General features: G+C 37.2%; 1 protein-coding gene across 2 annotated transcripts in view; it reads left to right on the top strand.

Annotated features, from left to right (window-relative positions):
• The window catches only part of LOC123875372 (membralin), a 145,022-nt gene that overhangs the window by 27,890 nt on the left and 92,572 nt on the right, over positions 1-24,560 (top strand). The gene's annotated exons all lie outside the window — the stretch shown is intronic.

Genomic DNA, 24,560 nt, shown 5'->3' with positions numbered 1-24,560 from the left:
CAGATTTATGTAAACCAATGGTATAACGTTGTCTCGTTTTAAAAGTATCTTAAGTTTGAGCAAAGTCAAAGGGCACTCTATAGATTTCAGCCTAACACTGGGTTCATAGTCAAGATAGTGGCTTCTTTAAAGAACGATTCAGACCACATATTCAACCTTTATGCAATGCATTAAAGTTGCTTTCAAACTACGGAAATATAATATAATATATAAATATCGCTCACCCTACTTTTAAATGTCACTGTTCACACTTAGATGTAATATATTATTGAAATCAACTTAAGGTTATGTGACACATGTCTTCTGAATCGTTCTCTGAAGAAGCCCCTATCTTGGCTATGAACTACGGTGTAAGAGTACAGACTGGGCGTAAAGTAACGTTTGCAACCATATAGACATCGATATTTCGAATATATGAAATCCATATTATATGAAAACATATTTTGTTTAATACTTTTCCGAAAACTACCGCTATATAAAATTTCACATCATTATTATACTACTACAGCCCAAGACCCTATTCTAATCAACGTTATTTCCCTTCTCATCAACATTGATTTTGATTTGAATTAGCTGAAATTAGCAAGCTAACTTCATACCCATCAAAAACGGTTAAACAGATGGGCTGTGAAAAGCTACTAGTAACCAGACAGACAGGCAGATACACTTTCGCATTTATAATATTAATGGATTGCAAGTATGTATTTGTCACAACTAAAAATACTAGTTTAAAAACAATTTTCCTCTGCAATTAAATGCTCCTGGAAGCACAAACCGTTAATAACAAAGTCAACAAATTACTATTACTCGTCGAGTTCTCTCACCGTTTTCTGCAAAGCGCGACATGCAAACGGCAGGGTAAATGAAGACGCATATTTAGCACGGAAAGTGAGCCTTGGATAAGGTTGTCGACATTTTAAAAACTTTTTATTAGTTTAATTTGCTCTTATGTTATCATCATATTGGAAATAAAATAAGATCATCATTATTCATGATAATTTGTCGTCATCATGATCAATTCATCGCCGGCGCATTACTGAGTACGGGTTTCTCGCCGCTTTTCTGTAAACGCGACATGCAAACGGCAGGGTGAGGGTGAAAGCTTGCGGTGGTGGGTGAAAGCTTGTTTTAGGAGTAGCTACGAGAGTCTATCGTAATCCGGATGCATACGGATTTATGGATATATCCTATCCTACCACTGTTCAATACTATTGCAAGACTTTGTGCGCTTTCTGGCTTACAAACACAGCACAACTTACTCTCTGACCATCAGTTACTAACGCTACAGTTTAACAGGTTTCTGTGGTTGGCAACCCTATCGATGGCGGTTGGGAAACGTTTGATGTTCTCAGAAATTCTCACACGTTTGCACTTTGAACTGCACTGACTATTGTGTTTAGGCTGCCGTATAACGTCACCCCGAACACGGAATAGAAAATGAAGCGTTTCCTTGTGTCACTGGTAATAGCTCAGAGTAGGTACTTATCTAATACTAGCTACTTGGGTTGCATCTATCTTTTATAAAACTTTGTCTGGCATCAGGGTATTAAAACAGAAAACTACTATACTGTGTGGAATATAACTCAGGACTTCCTTCAATAAGTAGTTTAGTTTTGTGTTTATTTCATACTTTTATTTAATAACTAGCAACCCGCCCCGGCTTGCTTCGCACGGGTTGCTTATTACGATTGTCGTAGGGATCTCTATTTTTTCGGAAATAAAATATAACCTATGTCACTGAGGAATAATGTAGTTTTCTACTGGTGAAAGAGTTTTCAAAATCGGTTCAGTAGTTCCAGAGATTATTTCTACAAACAAACTTATGAACTTTATAATATTAGTCATGTATTAGTATAGATGACACATTATGTGATGTTTCTTTAGCTTTCTGCATACGAACTCGTACATTAAGACTTGTAAAAAATTTGTACTTGCAGGTCATTCCCCTCCACTTTTGAACCATTTCGCCACAAAATTGCTTGCTTGCTTTACCAGTGTGGAAACGTGGTTAAAATGGGTCAAAAGTATTAAGGCTTTGATAAGCATGACGCGTCACGGAAATGTTGGTAACGTGGCTCCTAGAAATCATAATAAAAGAGCTGTTGTAGGCATTCGCACTGGAGAGCGTGTGTAGGAGTGGCATTGCTGCCCTCGCACGCCTTTTTATATCATGCTACGCAGTGTGATGTGTTTTGTACAGTGACGTAATCACACTAATATTATAAAGGCGAAAGTTTGTGTGTATGTATGTGTATGTTTGTTACTCCTTCACGCAAAAACTACTGGACGGATTTGGCTGAAATTTGGAATGAATATAGACAATATCCATAATAACATAGGCTACTTTTTATCCCGGAAAATCAAATATATAATAATCCCAAGGGATTTCGAAAAACCTTAATCCACGCGGATGAAGTCGCGGGCATCAGCTAGTATAATAATAATATTGATAAGCAGAATAATTGGCGATCAATTACTCTACTGGCGAAATCGCTCACCTTACAGCACCAACCAATTAAGCCTGCTTATCGGTTATCGTTTATACTTTGGAGAGTGCGCTCAGGAACTTCACAATCCTGAACTTCACACCATAGTACACCACCACACACACCACAGAGTAGCGAGAACCCGTGAATGATATGTGGTCGATATCCAATCTGCTTGCAGAAACGTTTTTGCTTAACGCTAAGGTGTGGAATGCCGGCGTCCGTGTTTCCTGCCACGTATAATTAAATGCCTTCAAGGCAAGAGTGAATAGACATCTAGGCAAAGCGCGTTTCAACTTATACTTGCGTTCTACTAAGCATTATTGTCGTCGAGCGCATTAAATAAAAAAAAATCTATCAAGTGCGAGTCAGGCTCACGCTCGAATTCCGTACAAGAAATAACATTAGTTTATTGTTGATTTTTTTCAATTTATTTGTGCTATAAGACATTGCTACGTGCCTTTCATGATTTTAGGTCAACGGGAAGTACCCTATAGGTATTGGTTCCCTTGACGGATCTTGACAGACTAAAAGACAGACAATGGATCCTAATCCAGATCCTAAAAAGGTTCCCTTTTTTGTCCCTAAAAATACGTATCATACTGGCATGCAATGTGACGTTCTTTGTATGCTACTGTCTTCGCGCGTTGCTGTCGTCGCTCGTTGTATCTGCCCAAGGCTTTAGACATGAGCCCAAGCCAGTCAAGTGGGCGGCGGTGGCGTCTGCGAGGCGCAACAGGCGCCCCGCCCCACCGCCGCGCAACAGGCGCCGCTCCCGACTTACTTGTTGAATCGACCGACCTACTAACGTTTCAATGAAGACGCCACACGAGAAATTATCCTTATACACAATACGCCACATTTGATACAACATTTAGTATGAAACTAGATCATGCCCGCGACATCATCCGCGTGGGTGTAGGGTTTTTTGAAAATCCCGTGGGAACTCTTTGATTTTCCAGGATGAAAGTTGTCTATGTCAGTTTCGGGGATGCAAGCTACCTCTGCACCAAATTTCATATAAATCGGTTTAATGGATGCGCCTTTAAAAATCCCGTGGGAACTCATTGATTTTCCAGGATAAAAAATAGCCAAGGATGTAAGCTAACTTTGTACCAAATTTCATCAAAATCGGTACAACTTTTGGGCTGTGAAAAGCTACCAGACAGACAGACAGGCACTTTGGCATTTATAATATTAGTATGGATATAGATAATTGGTGGCGCCTGATAAGGGGCCATACGGAAGTGGTGATAGTCTAGTGATTAAGACGTCCGTTAAAGGTATGTGCCCGGCCTCCTATTCAGGCGGGAGGCTGGGCACATACCTTTTAGGAGTTATACAGAGTTTCAAGTTTTTACATAACGATGAAGGAAAACATCGCGAGGAAACCGGCATGCCTGTGAGTTCTTCATATTGTTCCCAATGGCGATTTGCACTTGGCCAGTGTGGTGGATTGTGGCCTAAACCGTTCCATTCTGAGGATTCTGATTTCTGAAGGGTTAATGTGCAGAATACATAAAAAAACCGATAGACTTCTTAGAATGTCGACTTAGAATGCCGAATGGATAAAAGCGTAGCGTTGGAAGACCAGCTTAGCCCCTGCCCCGCTTCCATCTTAGACTGCATCATTATCATTACTTAACACCACGTGCTATTGCAGTCAAGGGCTAACTTGTATCTGAATAAAAAAAAATTGGTTCTCTATCCAGTTTAACAATTTGGATTAAAATATATATTTTCGGACTAATTAGTGATCAACGCATTTCTTGACGTCAATTTTTTTTTTATATTGCTTTTCTATTTATAAAATTAGAAGCAACCCTTTTTAAATTAATCCATTAAGCCCATTAACGGAGTGAAGAGACTATTGAGTTTATAAATATTTTCTAATTAGCAGAGAAAAACAACTCAGTAGGTACCTACCTTTTAAAAATTAAAACCTTGTTTTTAACGAAGGGGTTTGAAATAAAACAAAACAATCACACTTAATTAGTTGATGGTAGTATTCGACAGTAAACAAGATAATGATGAAATAAACAAAGTAACATTTGTTTTTCAAAGACAATTTCATTTCATTTTAAAAAAATCTTATAAAAATCCAGCTAATAGCTGAGTAGACGTTAGATACGTATAGTACGTATATATTATAATTGTAATGTAATAGCTTATAACGATTAAATATCACTTGCTTTATCGGTGAAGGAAAACATCGTGCGGAAACCTGCCTGAGAGTTCTCCATAATGTTCTCATAGATGTGGGAAATCTGCCAATCCACATTTAGCGTTGCAAACCATGGTCTTACTAAATCCTCATTCTGTAGGTCTGTGTTCAGTAGTGGGCCGTCGATAACTTCATGAATATATTACAATCCAGGTTAACTAAATAACATTAGCAATTCATTGTACTCAATTGTTAGGAGCAACAGAAATTTTAATCTCGAAGTTAGACGTATATATTCGGGTTTCGAGCCCGCATCGGATGTCGTTTGATGAATATCATCCCTAGACGTTGCACAGGGTTTCTCACAACTTTTTAATATACCCCCAACTCGGCATATTGTGTACACCAGTTGTCTACATATTTTTGTGGGGTTTCTGTCAACTTTCCAATATAATAATTATTATGTTCCATGCTCTTATATCAACTCAAATATAAGTTACCTAATCTTCTTCGTCTTGTCCTTTATACCAAGCTATGTGGATCGGCATAACATGGTTTTTGCCTTCCACTCCTGTCATTCGTTAACGCCATTCCCACTCCTTTTACACTTCTTCTTCTTTCACGCAATCCATACACCTTTTCTTTGGTCTTCCTCTCCTCTTTTTTCCTTCTAAATGTATATTTAACATTCTTCTGTTGACATGATTTTCTTCTACTTAATCCTCATCTTTTCTACCACTGGCGCTACTTACTTACGCTTAGGCACGAGTATATACCTACCTATACCTTATCTTATCCATTCTTGTCACACCACACGTCCAAAGATAGCTTATTCTATTCAAAAAAGTTCTTAATTCACAGAATAGTTACGAGTCACTTAAAAATAACTTAGCTACCTAATATCTGAATTTATTCTATAAAAAAAGTTCTTAATAATTCACAGAACTAGCTACGACTAATAGAGATTCCTTGAGGGCATTCGAATCGGATCTGTGCAAAACTGACTCAGTTTTCGATGTATAGAACTTCCGTTGCACTTAAATTTGGTTTTGATAAAATTAAGTTCCTCCGCCAATCTGTTGTACAAAATTGCAGTCTGTCAGACTCAATTATTGTTACGAGGTTCTGAAATTCCAATCTTAAAGTTGAGCGTGTGTGCGACGACGGACTGTCGACGCTCCCGCATTGAATATATTCTGATGAATACCGTCCTTGGAAGTGACATAGGGCATCTTGCATACTTTGAATACACCCGCATTTGTTTTTGAATACATTTGCTGGATCTCTAGGTATACTGGCGTCCTTTTTTAAAAAAGCGGCTAACTGCAAAAAGTTGTTTTTGAGTTATCGCCAGTAATTTTCAAAGACAGGTGTGTTTCTAAAGAAGAATGCTACGTTAGGCTCACGGATTTTAGTTAGTTTTTAGTTAAGAAAACTTTTTAAGGAACATCGATTTTCTAAATTCCCATGTTTTTGGCTCACAAACTACATTTTGCAGTTAGCCGCTTCTTAGAAAAATGACAGCGGTATGTCTCTTAGCTTTCTGTGTTTTGCTCTTGAACTTAAACTAATTTATGATATAGAGAGCCGGGTCTTAACCGTAAAACGATCATACTTCCAGAAGTCTACGTTCAAATTACTGCTTGACTATAGTCTATGCAATGGCATAGATCTCTCTACACACATAAGTAGTAAACGGTTGGATAGTCAAACAATGATGTACCAACCTATTAGTGAATTTGACTGAGGGACGCAAAACTCAAGACTATTGGCAGTGGGGTCCAAGCCTAAGTTTAAATCGAATGGTCATTCCATAGGATTATCAAGTAGACTACGAGTTCAGCTTTTACGCTCCTGACTCAGGTTTAATTAGGTTTTGATCAAACGAAATAAAAATGTTAATGTAAATAATAAATATACTTTTGAAAGGAGCTCGCTTCTTAAATTTCAATCCCCAAGATGGTATCGCATGTCACCGTCTGCCACTCATCGGGGAACTCTGAAAAATGTCTACCGAAGAGATTACTTTCAATCCGTTCCCGGCGAAGTTCGGCATCTTAATGACTTCTATTATCTTCTCCACTGTTCCGACAACTCGAAGACATTCAATTACCCTAGCTCAGATTAAATTTTTCAGTCGCTTACTTCGTACGAGTTCTTTGGCATGAAATTTGAAAATACTCGTAGCTTTCATAACGGGATTGCCAACAAAATGTACAAGTAAAGCCATGTTCCCATTAGGCGAATAGTGAGCGGCTAACTGTTCGCATCCAGTTTGTCTAACTATAATTTTTAAATGAGGTTTCCATACAGCGCGTAATGTACGCAGTTTGCGGGAATTCGGTTGCTATAACACATTCAGTGAGCGGTTGATTCGCAGCGAGCGATGCGCGCAGTACACTCATATATATTATACTAACCGTTTACCTTACCTTCTTTCGAGCTAAGTTTACGTTTGTCAGTTTGTCGTTCGTAACTCAACATTGAGTTAGTTAGCGAACAGAAAGGCGCTCACTGATTGCCTAATGGGGGCACGGCCTAAAACCAACTGAGTTTTGGAATTTTTCGCAAATAGAATACAATAGAAAGGTGATGCAGGAACCTATTTCAGGCACTCCCGTGTTTTTGTTCTGGCACATAGCGTCACATGAGCCACCGGCACGTACGCAAAACGTACTCTGAATACTAATACATAGGATATGGACTCAATGGAGAGCGCAGCAAAATTGGATTCGAATCGCATACACTGCACAGTATTAACGCCGGCCTGTTCGAAACAATGCCCAATCAAACTGAGTGTGTTTCTACTTTAAATCTCACTATATGCAAAATATGTATTACCTACCTACCTATTTCAAAATTCAAAATAAACAGTTCATTTCTATATTATTATCAATCCTCAATTATGTCCGTGAATAAATCAAAAGTGCAGAATAATAAATCGATACGTATTTTGATTTTTTGTTTATGAATACTGAAATTGTAGTTTTTACTATGTTAAATCAAGTTCATTATTAATTAGCGACCCGCCCCAACTTCGCCTAAGTTGAAAATGCAATATTATAAAGCATAATATATGCTGAATTTTTTACTGGCTCTTCTTGGATCACAATTGATAGGACACCGATGTTCGTTGGAACATGTTGTTACTATAAAGCGCCGCATATGGAACATTTATAACGCTGCTTCAAAAAAAGTTTGGCAATCGCAGGTCCAGCTGTAAATTAGTACAGGTCAGTGGTATAGATTCACGGAGTATTGCATAATTCTGCATGTCCGGGACGTGTGTTGAAATATAATCTGTACGGAACGGTAATCCGGGCGCAGTTGGGCAGGACATGATCCAATAGCGCGTGTCCAGGGCATTGCGTTGCATAAAGCAATCTATTTTAGTCAAGGGTATCGATAGCCACCTCTGTTGTGAGATTATTCATTTCACATTATTTCATATTGGTGCAATGTTATTTATTATACTAATTAAACTAATATGTTTTGTTTAGTTTGAGCTATGTATTATTCTCATATAGTGCTGCAAACGTAATTTAGGCTGAATATATTATGTTCATCAAATTGATTTTAAAATGTACTACATTTCACCGTTAACTACGAATTGCGATACTTTCATGTTTTCTTATTTTATTTTGACTAACTGTATCAAATTTCATTTTAATCCTATCAGTAGTTTTCGCGTGATGCGCGTACAGACAGACAGACAGACAAAAATTCCAATAAAAAATATTTTGGGGTCTATATCGATAATGATATTTTCTCCGATTAAAATTTTCAAAATATATTAAATGTACGGAAATCGTCCAGTTCCAGTTCTATTATAAGTATATTAATTAGATCAATTAAAATGTCTCTCATTTATTTATTTTACACATTTTACCCTATTTTTAAAAAATGTTCAAAAATAACAGCAATAACAAAAACAGCAGAAAAAATAACAGAAACACAGAATGAACAAAAAATAAAATAACAGAAACAACAGAAAACTAAAGTAACGGAAGAAAAAAAAACATTGGATAGATCAATTAATTTATTATTATTTAATGCGAGCTTTTTTCTATCTTATGTAACTTTTATCTGTGAAAACTTGTAATTGAGCTATACTTTTCTCCTGCACTTATATTTCTACTTCTTATACATAATTAGCTGTAGTTTTACTTTCGAAAAATAAAACCTGTGTGATTGCAAAATACTGCCAAAGTGGTCGCACCAACCATATCATGACTAAGGACTTCGAATGGTTTTGAAACTGCAGTCGTGTTGTGTAACGTTAGTAGAGCCGATCTACATTTAAAATTATATTTGCGATGGTTTAAATTCTAAAATAAACTGATAATATCTTGATTCTATATATTTCTTGGTATGTAGTCCATATCGAGTGTATGTGTTGGATTTCACAATATCGATGTGATTGGTTATTAATTTGCAAAATGTCTGCCGTGTCTCGTGTCCCGAAGCTCTTAAGCCTGGCAAAGCGGAGGACGGACGACAATGGAGGCGGCCGGTGTGGATTACAGTCCCCCTTAGGTGTTCTGTACAAATGGGGATTTAATTTGCCGTATCCGTAAATACAATAGGCGAAAATTTGCGCTTCCACCTCGCGTCCGCTCGAACGACGAAGGGTCAGGCTAATATCAAGAGTTTTCGGTGAAGTGAATTTTCCGAGTGTTATGAATTTAGAATATGGGTACGTTAGGTACTTTGTTATGGATTGTTTTGGATCCTCGAATAACATTAACAAGAAAGTTATGTGTTTTATTATTCTTTCGTGGAAAGTGTTCGTTCACATTCCAAATATTATTTGTTGGAAACATTTTGATATCCACTTTTAGTTTATTTTATTATTTACATATTCCAAAATTAACTGAGGAGCTGGTGAACAATAGATAGATTTCTCAACACTAAGTTGGCTCTCAAAATACCCAAAGAGCTAATGTAAAGAAAACGAGCATAAAAATGCGTCCCATAGGAAAACAAATGCACAAATTCTTGTGTTGGAATCCTCGTAGTCCGTGCAGGGTAAGGCGTGTTTTACCCAGAAGTGGTGGAGACCTGGCAAGTCTACGTATTTTATTAGAGCTTTAACGTTACGTCGTGAATTTGATGTGGAGAAGATGTGGATTTGTGAACCAAATATGGCATCAATTATAACCAAACGAAGTGTCTTTTATGCACAACGCTGACGCTGACGCCATATTTGGTCTAGTGAGGACGTGTAGAAGCCCTATGGAGTATGGACGCGAGTCGCCGTCGATGACGTCGCGTTAAAACGAATTTCATATGGATATGATTGATGAGCCGGCAAACACTGCGCCGACATCGCCGCACCTCATTCAATTGACTGTCACTCGGTTGCGCAGTTTTATAAGGAATTTTGAGCATCAAAGATGTCTATGGTCTTTTAATACGCTAGAGTTAGTATAATTTTAAATAAGCGACGAAATAGATGGAAGTTATCATGATGGTCATGTAATAGGCACTATTTTGCACTTGACATTAAAATCAGAAGTTTGTATATCGTGATGGATTGGCGATCGGAATATTTTATGTATAGTGCTGGTGCTTATTGCAGAGAACCGACATTCTTTATTTGCAATAAGGCTCGATAAAAGGCTTTCTTTAGGGTGACGTTTTGAAAAAAAAAAGGCTTGTGTCCAAATAGGCATAGATATTAGATGCTCATAATAAATGTATTTAGGTCTTATTTTTCGCAACATTTTTCAGAGCAGATGTGGTTTGCTATCTTTCTCTGCTGACTGCACAGCAGACTTAATTTGATTGGTCGGTTGCATGGGTGACCATCCTCGTCCTATATTGCCTCCCACTTTGCGCTACACGCCATAGTACGTTTTGTAACTATCGTGCAACTAGATGACGCTGTGATTAGTTCGCGTGGATTTAGTTTTTTGAAAATTCCGTGGGAATTCTTTGATTTTCCGAGATAAAGTGCCTATGTATCTCTCCAGATCTTCAACTATAACCATGCAAAAATCACGTTGATTCGTTGCTCCGTTACGACGAGATTTACGTACAAACCAAAAAACAATCACATTTTCGCATTTATAATATTAAGTAGTGATGCAGGCTAACTCTCGTCGAGCGGAAATGTTCCCTTGGACACCGGCTAAGCTCACTATAATTATGTCGCTGCCTAAACACGGTCAGTCGTGGTGTCGAAACAATGGATGGATGATAGTGGCATGACGATGCGACCGCAAGTCTGCGTTGTATTAAAATGAAATCCACACGGGCATGATTGATGAGCGGGCAAACACTGCGTCGCTATAGCCGGCACTGTTCAATTTGCTGTCACTCTGCTGTGCACTTTTATAAGGCGGTTCACGTTTTAGAACTCTTTCGCCTAGAATAGTATATTCAAAGAAGAAGATATTTTAAATTTTGATTGACTTGATTTCGGCGTGTTGTACGCGCGTGTGCAGTTGTCAAAAAACGTTTAATAATTTTTATGTTGAGGTATGATCCATCCATACTTATAATATTATAAATGCGAAAGTGTGTCTGTCTGTCTGCTACCTTTTCACGGCCCAACAGTTTAACCGATTCTGACGAACTTTGGTATAGGGTTAGCTTATATCCCGGGAACGGATATAGACTACTTTTTATCAAGGAAAATCAAAGAGTTCCCACGGGATTCCCAAAAACCCATCCGTTTAACCGATTTGTATGAAATTTGGTATCGAGGTAGCTTGCGTCCCTGTAATTGACATAGGCAACATTTTATCCCGGAAAATCAAACAGTTCCCACGGGATTTTTAAAAACCTAAACCCACGCGGACAAAGTCGTGGGTATCCTCTAGTATTTTATAAATTATAATATAATGCTTATGTCCCTGCAGTGGACGTATATGTATATATAGGTAGATTTTTAACAATTATGGCTGATTAATTTTGATTGCCTTATGATGTAAAATTGTAACGGAACTATATACAAAGGCTATAAATAAATGGTAGCTCACACCAGCTGAAATCCGAATCCGAGAAGATTGTATTTATCACGGGTGACGGGAATAAATTGCACGCGCCGGCCGTTACTGGGCCACCGGTAATGCGTTTTGTCATGATCGAGTTGTTGCGCTGATGCATCGAAGCTTTGAAATCCTATACCTACAGCTAAAATTATCCACTAATAATACGGCTTAACGTTTTACATTTTCTCTTATACTAGCTTATTCCTGCAACCTCGTCCGCGTAAATTATCCTATTTTACCCCTAGCAAAAATCTGTACGTCAAACAGCCCGATCGTGTGCGTCGATAAATCAGTCAGTCAGTCACCTCCTATCATATATTTAGATTTAGACGTGATGTCTTAAGCTATAGGTACCCATTCAAAAAATCTCGTCAGTCAGTTGCTTGAGAAGTGAATGAAGGACAAACCAACAAGACACTTTCGCATTGGAGCGGAATTCCGCGTATATTTTCCGTTCGTGAATTTTCGCTAGATTTATCCCTGGCTTTAGTTCATTATTGGTTTCATATTTCTATTTGGATATACGCGAATCATTCGCATACCATTTGATATTCTGAGTACCAATAAAACCCATTTACTCTGAAATAGATCCTGAGAATATCGACATAAGAGTTTGCGGGATTAGTGATTTCTTGTAATATTCTGCCTTTACATATTTATCAGAAGTAAGCTTTTAATCGATACGACTTATACAGGTTATCAGGCATTCCCTTTAAAAAAATCTGTTTTAGAATGTACTGGTAAAGCCCTTTCATATGATACCCCACTTAATATAGTTATCATACTTTCAATATTGAAACATATTTCAATTTTTTTTATGTGATGCAATTACAAATTCACGGTTTTCGGATTTTTCCTTTATTTGTGCTATAAGACCTACCTACCTTCATTCCTGCCAAATTTCATGATTCTAGGTCAACGGGACGTACCCTATAGGTTTTCTTGACAGACACAACAGACAGACAACATAGTGATAAGGGTTCCGTTTTTCCTTTTGAGGTACTTAACCCTATAAACATTGGAAGTAAGGGGTCCATTACATAGTAGATTCCGTAACAGTCAATTCAGTCAGCAAACATCAGTCATCGCATTAGACGTCAGGTTATCCATGAGTCACAGCAGTACCTAAATGTGATAAAACTGTCAGAGAAATCGTAATATGGCTAATAATTTCAAGGTAGAAAAAATGTGTGTTTTATCGACCTCCTCATCATAGTATATCTTTCTAAAACTAACCACATATTTATATTTAGTGGTTGCTAAAATATTCCCTAAATTGTTGGTGTAGTTTGTTTCTCTGATTATAAATCTCGGTTACAGCTAGTTATTAGATAATTTCGTAGAAAATATAGCCGCGTAGCGCTCTGCTACGATGCTACGCCTCTCTACAAGTAGCGACTTTCAAACTGACAAGCTGGTAACAACGCTCCTATTTTTTTTTTGTTTATTTGGGACAGTAAACAATTATATACTATGTATTAAAACTATAACTTAAATCTATCTTCAATAATAGTAAATATGTAATCAACTGCACTATCCACAGCTTAGCGATAGAACTCTTCTAATTACTTAAGTTAGACCAACAAATTGTTACACTCTCAATAATTATTATTATTATGATTGGTTGTATTTACGATATCATTGCTTCAACAATGCGTTTTAGTACAATTTTGGTGCATAGTGACAGTGTCTCCCAATTAGAATCCTCAAACTACGGCGGTAAACTTTCAGTTTCTTTTAAAACTTGGCTCTCTATCCGGGTCGAAACTACGTAAATATTGGTAATCTTGTTACTAGTAGGTGTAACTACGTTCGGTCATCTACACAGACTGCACCCGGCCGCACGTCCGGCAGACGGGAAATTAGCCGGAGTGCTTTTTTATTGCGTTTGCTGGGTTTAAACGTACCCGTAATAGTCGACTGCTGTACCTAGCGACATACTGTTTACGTCCTGGGAAATTGATGGGACACGTGTTCTTTTATTACAGCTTGATTTTATAAGCATTACTGGATGATGCCCTTGACTTCGTTTGTTTGTTTGTTTTTTTTGAATTCCGAGATAACTCTTTGATATTTCGGGACAAAAAGCATACTGCATAATTCTCGAAAGGCAAGTTGTCTTTGTACCAAATATTAGTTATCTCTGTACCAAACAAATGATGCCCGTGGCTGTGTCTAGGTGAATTTGGGATTTTCATAGAATCCTTGGAAACTTTTTGGTTTTCTACTTTTAGCTCCTTTTGTTTCTTGCCAATAGTCAGCAATCGGACAGATGCCTTAAGTCTTAAGCACACACAACGCGTAATGGCAGTACTTTGTCTTCTTATAATGTAAGTAGACACTGTTTTCAGATTAATTAAAATTGGTTGTCACTTATCAGGTAATCACAACTGTAAGAAATGCAATACTCTACAATAGTTGTACTTTATTTGTTTTCACTTCTTTTAATATATCCACCATCAATATATTTATTTCGCAAAATATACTGCAATTCGCAGAATAGAACAATATACGCTTGATCATGTTCCGATGAGAAGAAAATTTAAATAACATTCGGAAATCCAAACAAAACGTTTTGTAAAATATTCGAGCACAAAATAATGAAGGCTTAAAAAGGTTTTACGGTACCGATACAGCTTCGTGTTACCGTGAAACCGGACGTGATATTTTGCAAATAATAATTGGTAGTGATGTAAGGAGTTGGAGGCATTTTCGGTCATCGAGATTGGTAAACTTTATTGAGCTTTGGACTTTGGAGCGTGTGGTCATAGTAAACAAGGTTGCAAGATCAAATGTCGCTTATTTTAATGATATTAAATTTTTAAATATAAAAAATTAATACTTGCTCGTGTATAGTAGATTTATACAAAGAAAAAAAAACATTTATGTAGTTATCCGTCCATCCGTCCTACCTAGGAAAAAGTGTCAGATATGAGCAATCGGTCAGTTTCTAACCGAATAAAGGAGGTTATGTATTCTACCCATATGTATGTCTGCGATTACTTATCTCATTAGTATTACTGGTCTACAATGGTAGACCATGTCAGAAAAAGCCATTAATTTAATTTTTTTGCATGGGGAGCTAATGATTTAATATTTTTGCCATCAGCTCTCTATTCATACGTGCACGCGTGGAATATTTGGAAGGGAATCGGGTATGAATATTATTGGCATTCGTCTCACAATTATTATTGTGTTCTACTTTGATGTTACCGACTATGCGCAGAATTTACAGCGAGCTCCACAATTGAAATAATCCTTAATTAACATGTCTGGACAAGGCTTTTGATGATGATCCTTTACGTGCATATAAATTTGAAGTTGCTAATATTTAAAGTGTAGTTGTCATGGAATTGGAATTGTTCATGTCATACTGTCAAATACAGAGAAAAATTGGGAGTGGATTCTAGCCACAAGTGCGTGTAATGTAGTACTTAACCACTAGTGGTCGAGTTTAGTAGCCGCTACTAGTAGTCCAGTGGGCGGCAGCACTCATAAGTTATGAACTAGTAATACCGATGAGTGTCCGGTCTCACATATACGAAGTTCCTGAAAGTTCTCTCATGTTGTTTGATTCGTTCGTCTCCGATACCTACTTGGAGCGCTCGAGTGTCGGTGATACTTTTATTACATACTGCATCCTAGAGTTATGGAACGATAAACTTATATCAGTTATTTTTTATTGTGGAAGTAGGCACTATTAGGTAGATACATATTTGTACTGAGCTTCCGATGTGTACCTTCGAAGTATGCTTTTACTGACAAAATTATATGACAGACTTATAATATTATGCAACAATAGCTTTTGCCTTCAAGGACTAAAATCGTACTTTTGACATGATATTTGACACATAAAGTTACAAGCGATAAGCACGATAAGTGTAAATTAAAAATTTATAATACCTCCGACAAGTGAACGTTACAGTAACTAGAAAAGAGCTGATAACTTTCAAACGGCTGAACCGATTTTCTTGAGCTATAGCTAAGAATACTCTCGATCAAGCAACCTTTAAACCAAAAAAAAACTAAATTAAAATCGGTTCATAAGTTTAGGCGCTACGGTGCCACAGACAGGTACACAGATACACACGTCAAACTTATAACACCCCTCTCTTTGGGTCGGGGGTTAAAAAGTAGAAAACCAAAAAGATTCCAAGGATTTTATGAAAATCCCAAATTTACCTAGACACAGCCAAGGGCATCATTTATTTGGTACAGATATAACTAATATTTGGTACATAGACAACTTTTGGTACAAAGACCCAATTCAAATAAATGATTTGACTTTGACTTTGTTATTTGTAATCTACAGTCAAGTCACAGTAGTTCACTCCGATCAAATCCTCTGAAATATAAAATCTGATATTCCAAATAACATTGGGTTACAACTATTTATATTGTAAACTAATATTTTAAGCTAGTTATAAGTTCTCGGAACTTTTTATACCGTTGGATTCATTCTTTTATCTCGGGTACTTGGAACTCTCGGAAGGCAATCCGATGTTTGTGATAAGTTTATTATTTTCTCACGAAGTTGCTATCAACTTTTCAAATGGAGGAAACGACTATCTATAGAAATCTTTTAGGTGCTTAAGCAGTGATTTGTTTTGCACGAAGAACGTATAACTTTCCATAAATCGTTGGTTCTTTTACCTTGTTTAATTTATAATGACGTCACTCATTCTATGCCCTATCACAACGATCAACAGTTGTTCATAAAAATATCGCTACCCTTATTATTATAAATGAGAAAGAAAGTTTGTTTGTTGGTTTGTTCTTCAATCACGTCGTATGAAGTAATGAACCAATCAAAGAGAAATTGAATAAATTAATGAACTGGAGAGTAACAGATATACTATAGAGAGATTTCCACGGGATTCTTAAATTAAAAACCTAAATCCACGCCAACGAAATTATAGGCATGACCTATTCTCGTTGAAAATGTTTGTATGGCTAAAGCTTCATTACAAATGAAGTAGTCTAGTGATCTTCCCCTCCCCCTTTTTACAACCAAGTTCATAAGTTTTCAATAATTTTAGATTAAAGTAGAAGAAAGACGCGTCTAGTAAGATACTAGTTTCAAATTGATATCAAGTTTGGGAAATCTTATATCTCCGTCAATACTTAGCTCATTTGTTATTAATCCGTCGTAGATAGAAACCTCCAGACGCCGCGTTATCCGAGATCAAAGTTAAAACTTTGCCATAACTTCTTTCGTTGCATTTCACAGAAGGAACTTTATTTTAAGGGAGGCTATAGTTTGAGAGTTTTCATCATATTTTCTATTGTGTGACTATTTTTATAATGGCATAAAAATATCAGTTACTGAAATTTGTTCCTTTAGAAACACAATAAGTAACGAAAAAAGCTTTTATTTACTGAAGTTGTACAAATTGTACAATCAAAACTGTTTTTAACTAATAGGTAAATTTTGTTTAGTTTTGAAAGGCATGTAGTACCACGTTCTTTAGCATGTTTGCTAGTCCAAGAGATAATCTTTTAAGCTTTGTAATTTTGATCCAAAAGTAAAACATTTCTAAAAAAAATTAAGTCTGAAAGAGTCTCCTGAAAACCTGTGACTTTCCACGTAGCGGAGTTTTATTGTTTACTTCTTTTGGGTTGATAATGTGGTGTTTAGACGTTGGTCGAGTGATTTTGCGGGTAAGTTTAACGAGTCCGCCGGGTGTGATGTCCGTCCACACGTCGGGAACTGAGGTGTAAAATGTCAATCTTGCAAAGTGAATTAAGCGGTGAAAGTGCGCTGTCCAGTGTCCATTGCTACTTTTTTACTCGCAAACACTATATGCTGTATGTTTGTTTATGTTCTTTTACCAAATGTCGTCTTGATGTGGTTTTTTGCTATTACCTGAGAGCGGTTTGCTTGACATAATTTTCGGTTAAGGTCACCAGGGAGCGCTGCAATCTTTTTACTCAGAGCTTGCATAAACTAGCTTTTGGACGTGGCTTCACTTGTGTAGTTTTACCCTCTTCATACTGAACGCGACAAAAAGTAGTTTTATATTGTAAGATAACGGGTACATACCACGATTAATTTGGTGTTTTAACTGCCGGTAGTTCGATTCAGTTGCATGAGTCGTGGTCACGACGGAACTGAAGTGCTGCAAGAGATGAAGTTCGAGCTTAAGGTAGTTTTGTTATAAACTGTCATAAAAATTATGCATAGTAATAGTTTATTATGTATAATTTTTTAATTATATTCATGATTTAAACATAAGTAAAATGACCGTGATAAAATAATGAAAATAAATAAGTAAATAAACCAACGCAAATAAACACAGATTCCGAAAAATAGAACTAGAAATGTGACGATGAACAAGCACTTCGTTTAATTCAAAGGTCAAGGTTCATAAACTGAAGTTTATTATCTTGTAGAAGCGTGTGGATTGCCGTGTAGATTTACCGCCGGGTGTGATGTCCGGACTTAAGGTCCAGAGGTGTAAAACGCCGTACTAAGGAAAATGACCTGTGAATTTAACATATTGCTTTTGGAATTAATTTTTTTCTTGTTTTTCTTTTTCCTGTAAAACTTGGAACTTTTTTTGTTTGACGAATCGTTCACCTCGTTCACACGGCATAAACACTGCACAGTTATTTTTTGCGGGACAAATCTTACCGAATACGTAGGGGCGCATGTACACTGTGTATGGAACTTAATTATATGTGAACTGTGTTCACATGGTTGAAACTGTGCACGTTTTTTTGCAGTACAAATATCGTGTAAATCGACCCTTATTCATTGTATTACTTTGTATTCGTTCAGATTTGTCCTTTAAACAAAAACCTTCATGTTAATACAGTGTGAACAGGATCTAAAGGATATCATAGGTTTAATCTATAGATACTGATAGTAATGATTGAGTACCCTCGCCTGTAGATTCGTATTCCTGTAGGTAAATATTACCAACACGAGTACCATATGCAAACTTAGACCAAAAATATTACAATCGCTTTTATATGTACTACTCCAATTTTAGACCAAGTATCTCCTGGTCTAGTTTAGGCCATAGTCTGCCACGCTGGCTCAGTGTGAACTTCTTTCGCAGACTGAGAGTCTGACAACGAAATCAGTTTTTTTATAAAATGCATTAAGCTATAATTATTTACATCATGCATAAAATATTTTAAGTAACTTATTAATCTATCTGCGGAGGTAATACCCCGTGAAACAGTGCGCTTTCCGACAAGGTAATAACAGTAGCTTTACGATAAAGTTAATTAGATACAACATTCGTTCCCTCGAGCAACGTACCTAGTTACCTACAGCTACAGTTAAGATGCACTGTCTAACGGAAGCTGGTAGTGGTTTTTAGGGTTCCGTACCTCAAAAGGAAAAAAGGAATCCTTATAAGATCCGCCCTTGAGTGGAGACCGCGTATAAGCAAGCGTAGTGTGGGACGCCCTTCAGCACGATGGACCGACGATATAAAGTGGCTGGATAAGGAAGGCTGAGGACTGAAGACAGTGGACGTCCACAGGCTGATGATAATGATGTTAGGATCACTTTGTTCTCTGTCTGTCTGTTCGTCTGTCAAGAAAATGTATAGGGTACTTCATACATTTTGATGCAGCCTAAAATGGTGCGAGCTTGTCTAGAAGATTCTTATTCATTCAGTCTTGATTTGAAAATATCCATATTAAAATTCGAGGGGAGAACCATGTACACACATGTCGTAAAAACAGTTTCCTAGACACCAGACAGATCATTTTAAAGTTAGCGAAGAGCGCATAGAAAGCGATCGCCTCGAGGTGTAATTAGTTTGGCGATCGACCGGATCAAGTCAAACAATAGTATCGATGTTTGTAGCTGTATAGTGTTACGGTTTTTAGTCAAATAAAACTGCTCTCAAAGTAAACATAGAACTAATAAGAAATCTTATTTCGGTAGAGTATGTACTCTTCGCTAGGTATATTATTTTGAGTGCTACATTATAAACAAAACCGGCCCATTGATTCTAGATCAATGGGTAGTAGTATCCTATTACCTATATGTTTTCTTGACAGACACGATTGACGGACAGACAGACACGCAGACAACAAAGTGATCCTATAAGGCTTCCGTTTTCCTTTTGAAGTACGGAACCCTAATAAATTAAAAAAAAATGTATTTGCTATTGATACGTAAACTTGATTTAACTTTCTATGTCATCACAATTCTAACAAGCTATTCAAAACTTGATTATTGACCTGATATCCTTAGAGATTTGAGCGGTATAAATTTCAAATTGCCTTCATAAAAGAACGGTAACGTGGTGTACGCATTTCGAAATGAAAAAACAACTAGAAAGTCGCCTGGGACTGAGCGCAAGCAATATTGCAGGATTCGATTTAAAACTAAGCTACGCTGCGGTCCGCTATCAAAGTATACCAATAAAACAAATTTCGAAACACACAACAAGCAACTAAGTCCATTGAAGACAAAATTATTCAAACCCGCATATTATTATCCACTATCTGACTTTGTTGCGATGAAATAAAACTGCTATGACAGACAGACTGACATTGATTTCATTTTCATAATACTTGTTCGGCCCGATGTCGCTAATTCTTTTGATTACAATGTCTAAACCATAGAGATATTATAAACATTCACCCATGGCCTCAACTAAAATAAAATAACAGGTCTGAATGTATTGCTATCGCTTTCATAATGCTCTCTGTGGATTTTTTATATTTCAAATTGAGTTCAAACATTGCTTCATTCAATAAATCGCGTTTTGCCGTTGTGTAGAAAAATTACCAGAACAGCCTCAGACACTAATAACGGCAAAGCCGTGCTTGAGTGTATTCAAGATACCAATATAACGATGATGATTTTATTAAAGCGCATAAAAGCGGCTGCTATGGCATAAAATAACATTAAGTTCTAAACACGGGCGTCGTGATATGATCAAGAGTTCTGCAGGCTACGCGGCGGCCGCATCCGGCCGCCGGAAGTCGCCAATTTACACAAACTGAATTCATCAGTGCTCGTGAAACCTCTTTGCAAGGCTTTGATGTAATTGGGCTGGCAAGATCACGTTACTCTCTCTATTTTACTTTGATAGTTAGTTGAATCTTTAAAGCGATTATAATGCATACATTTTGAGATCTCACTCGCCATTTTGCTCTATGTGTCAACTGTTATAACAAAAGTACGATTTAAGTCCTCAATTTAAAGGTGAACTCTGCTCCAAGATTGATACTTATTTCTTATATCTGGTGAAAAAAAGTCACGCAAAATTGAAAGTTTTCGTATTATTTTACGTCATTTACATCGGTCTGTTTATACGGATTATCATTATCCCAAGAAATCTCCTACCATTATGTTATTATTGAAAAGGGGTCACTACAGTCAGCAATGAGGAATACGACGCAAAGAGACTAACAGAGAGTGAAAGAGAGAGACAGAAAAATGAAAGCGTATAAAATTAAAATTTCGTCTTAACTCACGTCCCGGTTTTTCAATCACCTCATAAATATTACCTTTGGTGAATAAAGTCTTTTTAACCCCCGACCCAAAAAGAGGGGTGTTATAAGTTTGACGTGTGTATCTGTGTATCTGTGTGTCTGTGTATCTGTGTATCTGTGTATCTGTCTGTGGCATCGTAGCGCCTAAACGAATGAACCGATTTTAATTTACTTTTTTTTGTTTGAAAGGTGGCTTGATCGAGAGTGTTCTTAGCTATAATCCAAAAATATTGGTCCAGCCGTTTAAGAGTTATGAGCTCTTTTCTAGTATTCTTGTAGAAAAGAAGGTTAGATAACAGTTAGGTTCATAATATTATGTCAATTGACAAATGTCAAGCTGTCAAGATGGACGTTGCCTAAATACATAATTATTTATTTGAAAATGATGTTTTGGAAAACTCAGATACTTAAGATCGTAGGCGCGGAATAGTCCAAGAAAATCAGTTCAGCCGTTTGAAAGTTATCAGGTCTTTTCGGTCTTTTCTAGTTACTAAACCTTCACTTGTCGGGGGTGTTATAAATTTTTAATTTACACTTGTTAGATGGAAAATCTGTCAAAATTCAGATTTTTTCAATTAGACAAACCAACTAGTTTGTCTAATTGAAAAAATCTGACATTCCGAACCTATCATCTGCTAGTATGGACTATGGAGCAAGAGATACCCGCTTTATCGATTTTTGATTTATGAATTTTTTGTAACTGAAAAATACTAGTTGAGAGGAAATATTGTATTTATCTCAGTATATTAGAGTTCGCGCAACTCATAAAGCTCACAGTAGTATCAGATAAAAGTGCGGAATATACACCTCAGATATTTCCGCTCGCTGAAATGTTTTCGTTAGTACGAGTGTTTCTGTGTATTCGTCGTGTATCTGTTTCCACGTCGGATGCTGTTCAATTGCATGTGCCGAGTTGTGTTTCACGAATGTACTTTACTCGCATACTTCTGTGTATATCTGTACTGTCCCTGTATGTTTGCGTATCTTGGAATATTTTTGTGGACTGCCGTTTTGAGATCTTTTTCGTTCGTCGTTTTGGCGGTCTCGTCTAGTTTTAGCTACAAATAAATTGATAAAACAAAATAAAATACTATTACAAATAACAATTAATGATCGCATAGAAAAAAGTTTTGTTAACTGTATGGCACGACGTAGTGCGTATTTTTCTGAAAGTAAAAAAATCAAATTAAAACGTTGCGTTCTTTTATACAACGACGTAGGTCTTCTTCTTCCTGTCTTTATCCCACGCTATGTGGGCTTGGCACAGCATGGCTACTCCCATTTGCTTGCTGTCATCCCTCAACGCATTATCTGCCCCTTTTACTCTTTCACGCAATCTATCCACTTTTTATCGTGAGGCGTATAACATCTGCCCCCAAAAACGTTACCTCGTGATGACCACGACCGCTCTGCTAAGAGTGTTATGACAACGAAGATCCACCTTTTCTTTGGTTTTCCTCTTCTCCTTTTTCCTTTCACATGCATATTTAACATTCCACTAGTGATGTGGTTACTACGCCGTAATATTTAATGAAAATATGCACCCTATTTATGGACTAAAAATAAGCTATACCTATCGGAGATTTTACAGCCAACGGCGGGGACGCTGAAAGTGTGAGGATATTGAATTAGCGGTGGATTTTGCATTTTTCCGGGCGAGAGACAAAAAGGCGTGCCGTCGCCGGACGCTGAATCAATTACGTTCCGGGTGACGTGGCGGCGGGCGTAATTCGATCCGTCGGCAAATGTTGATTTGACCGCCGGGCACATCCTCGCCCGCTAAATTCGCCGATACACTGATCCATTTTCACCATTAGCAGTTTGTTAAACCGGTGCCCTAATTAAACTACGCGTTCGCCGCCACGAGGGACCGAGGCGACACGTACCACTCGTTAATGGCACGATGACCTGACGGTGACCCTATTATTGGTGCGATACTTTGTCTTGTATTCACACTAGGACAAAATATGCATGTCATTAAATTAATTACCGATCCGGTTAGAGTTAGGATCTTAATCTGATTGTCTTTTAAGCTACAAAGAACTTTGTGTTTGTATGGCAATCAAATGTTATACGATTACTCTTTAACATGATACGATACGATATTATATAATACGAATTCGCACTGGAAAGCGCAGCGTTGGCAGACCCTCCAGGCTCCACTAGACAACAGACGACATCAAACGAGTCGCAGGGAAGCGCTGCTTTCAGGAAGAACAAGACCATAGAGAGTAGAAGTCTCTACAAGAGACCTATTTGCTCTTGTAGAGGTATATTGGTTGATGACGAAAACGATGGCGCTATAATATACTCTTAGCCTGATATTTTGAAATCAATAATATTTTTTTAAACAGCCAAGATAAGCTTTTAAAGATTTTATTTCGGCCCGGTTTAAGTATACACCAAAATGAAAGTGCAGTTAAGCGAAAATACCACTGTCTAACAAGTATACGTTTTCTTAAATAAAAATAAATCTTAATTCTTAAATAAAAATAAATCTTAACCTGAATCTTGGAACTTGACTTGGATTTTCGACTTCAGTATACTCGAAACAGCATAAAGGGCGTATGGCTCAATGTGTAACAAGCTTTTCGTTCAGTGCAGGTGCTTAATGGCTTGCAAGTGTATCTCGAGCTTTAGTATCGCTTTTGTTATACCGACGACATTAATCTACTCAACGCTGCCTGCGGCGGGTATCTCGCAACAGATTGTAGGTGAGCGGCAAAGAGGATTACCGAAATTAACCTCTTCAGCGGCTCTAATGATTGACTCCTCTTCCACTTCAATGCTAGGGGCGCCCTCGCGAGGCGGAAAGCGGCTTGTGCTAATAATCCCCATTATAATATCGAAGATGTTGCTCCGATAAGAATTGAGAAATTGTTTTGCAACATTCGCTTCAAAAATTATCATATTTTTAACCCCCGACCCAAAAAGAGGGGTGTTATAAGTTTGACGTGTGTAGGTATCTGTGTATCTGTCCGTGGCATCGTAGCTCCTAAAGTATTGAACCGATTTTAATTTTTTTTTTTTTTTTGTTTGAAAGGTGGCTTGATCGAGAGTCTTCTTAGCTATTATAAACCAAGAAAATCGGTTCAGCCGTTTGAAAGTTATCAGCTCTTTTCTAGTAACTGTAACCTTCACTTGTCGGGTGTGTTATAAATTTTTAATTTACACTTGTATTTATCTTCTATAGGGGATTCTAATCGAATCTGAGTTTTCAGGTCAATTTGGTAGTAATGTTCTAGTTGAGATACAGGGGTTTATTCTAAAGCTAAAGTAATTAACCTATAAACCAATTGTGCCATGTGTGGTAGAAGCCTGTAATGGGTATACAGCTTATACAGCTCTAGCAATCACATAACGCACATCGGCCGTGTAGTCAAGCTGCAGCGTCTTTCTTGGTAATCTCTAAAGGTTTTATTATTTAAATTTTAAGAATAACTT

The sequence above is a fragment of the Maniola jurtina genome, chromosome 20, assembly GCF_905333055.1.
Source record: "Maniola jurtina chromosome 20, ilManJurt1.1, whole genome shotgun sequence".
Lineage (NCBI taxonomy): Eukaryota > Metazoa > Arthropoda > Insecta > Lepidoptera > Nymphalidae > Maniola > Maniola jurtina.
Note: the sequence above shows the minus strand (reverse complement) of the source record. Positions and strands in the feature narration are given on the sequence as shown.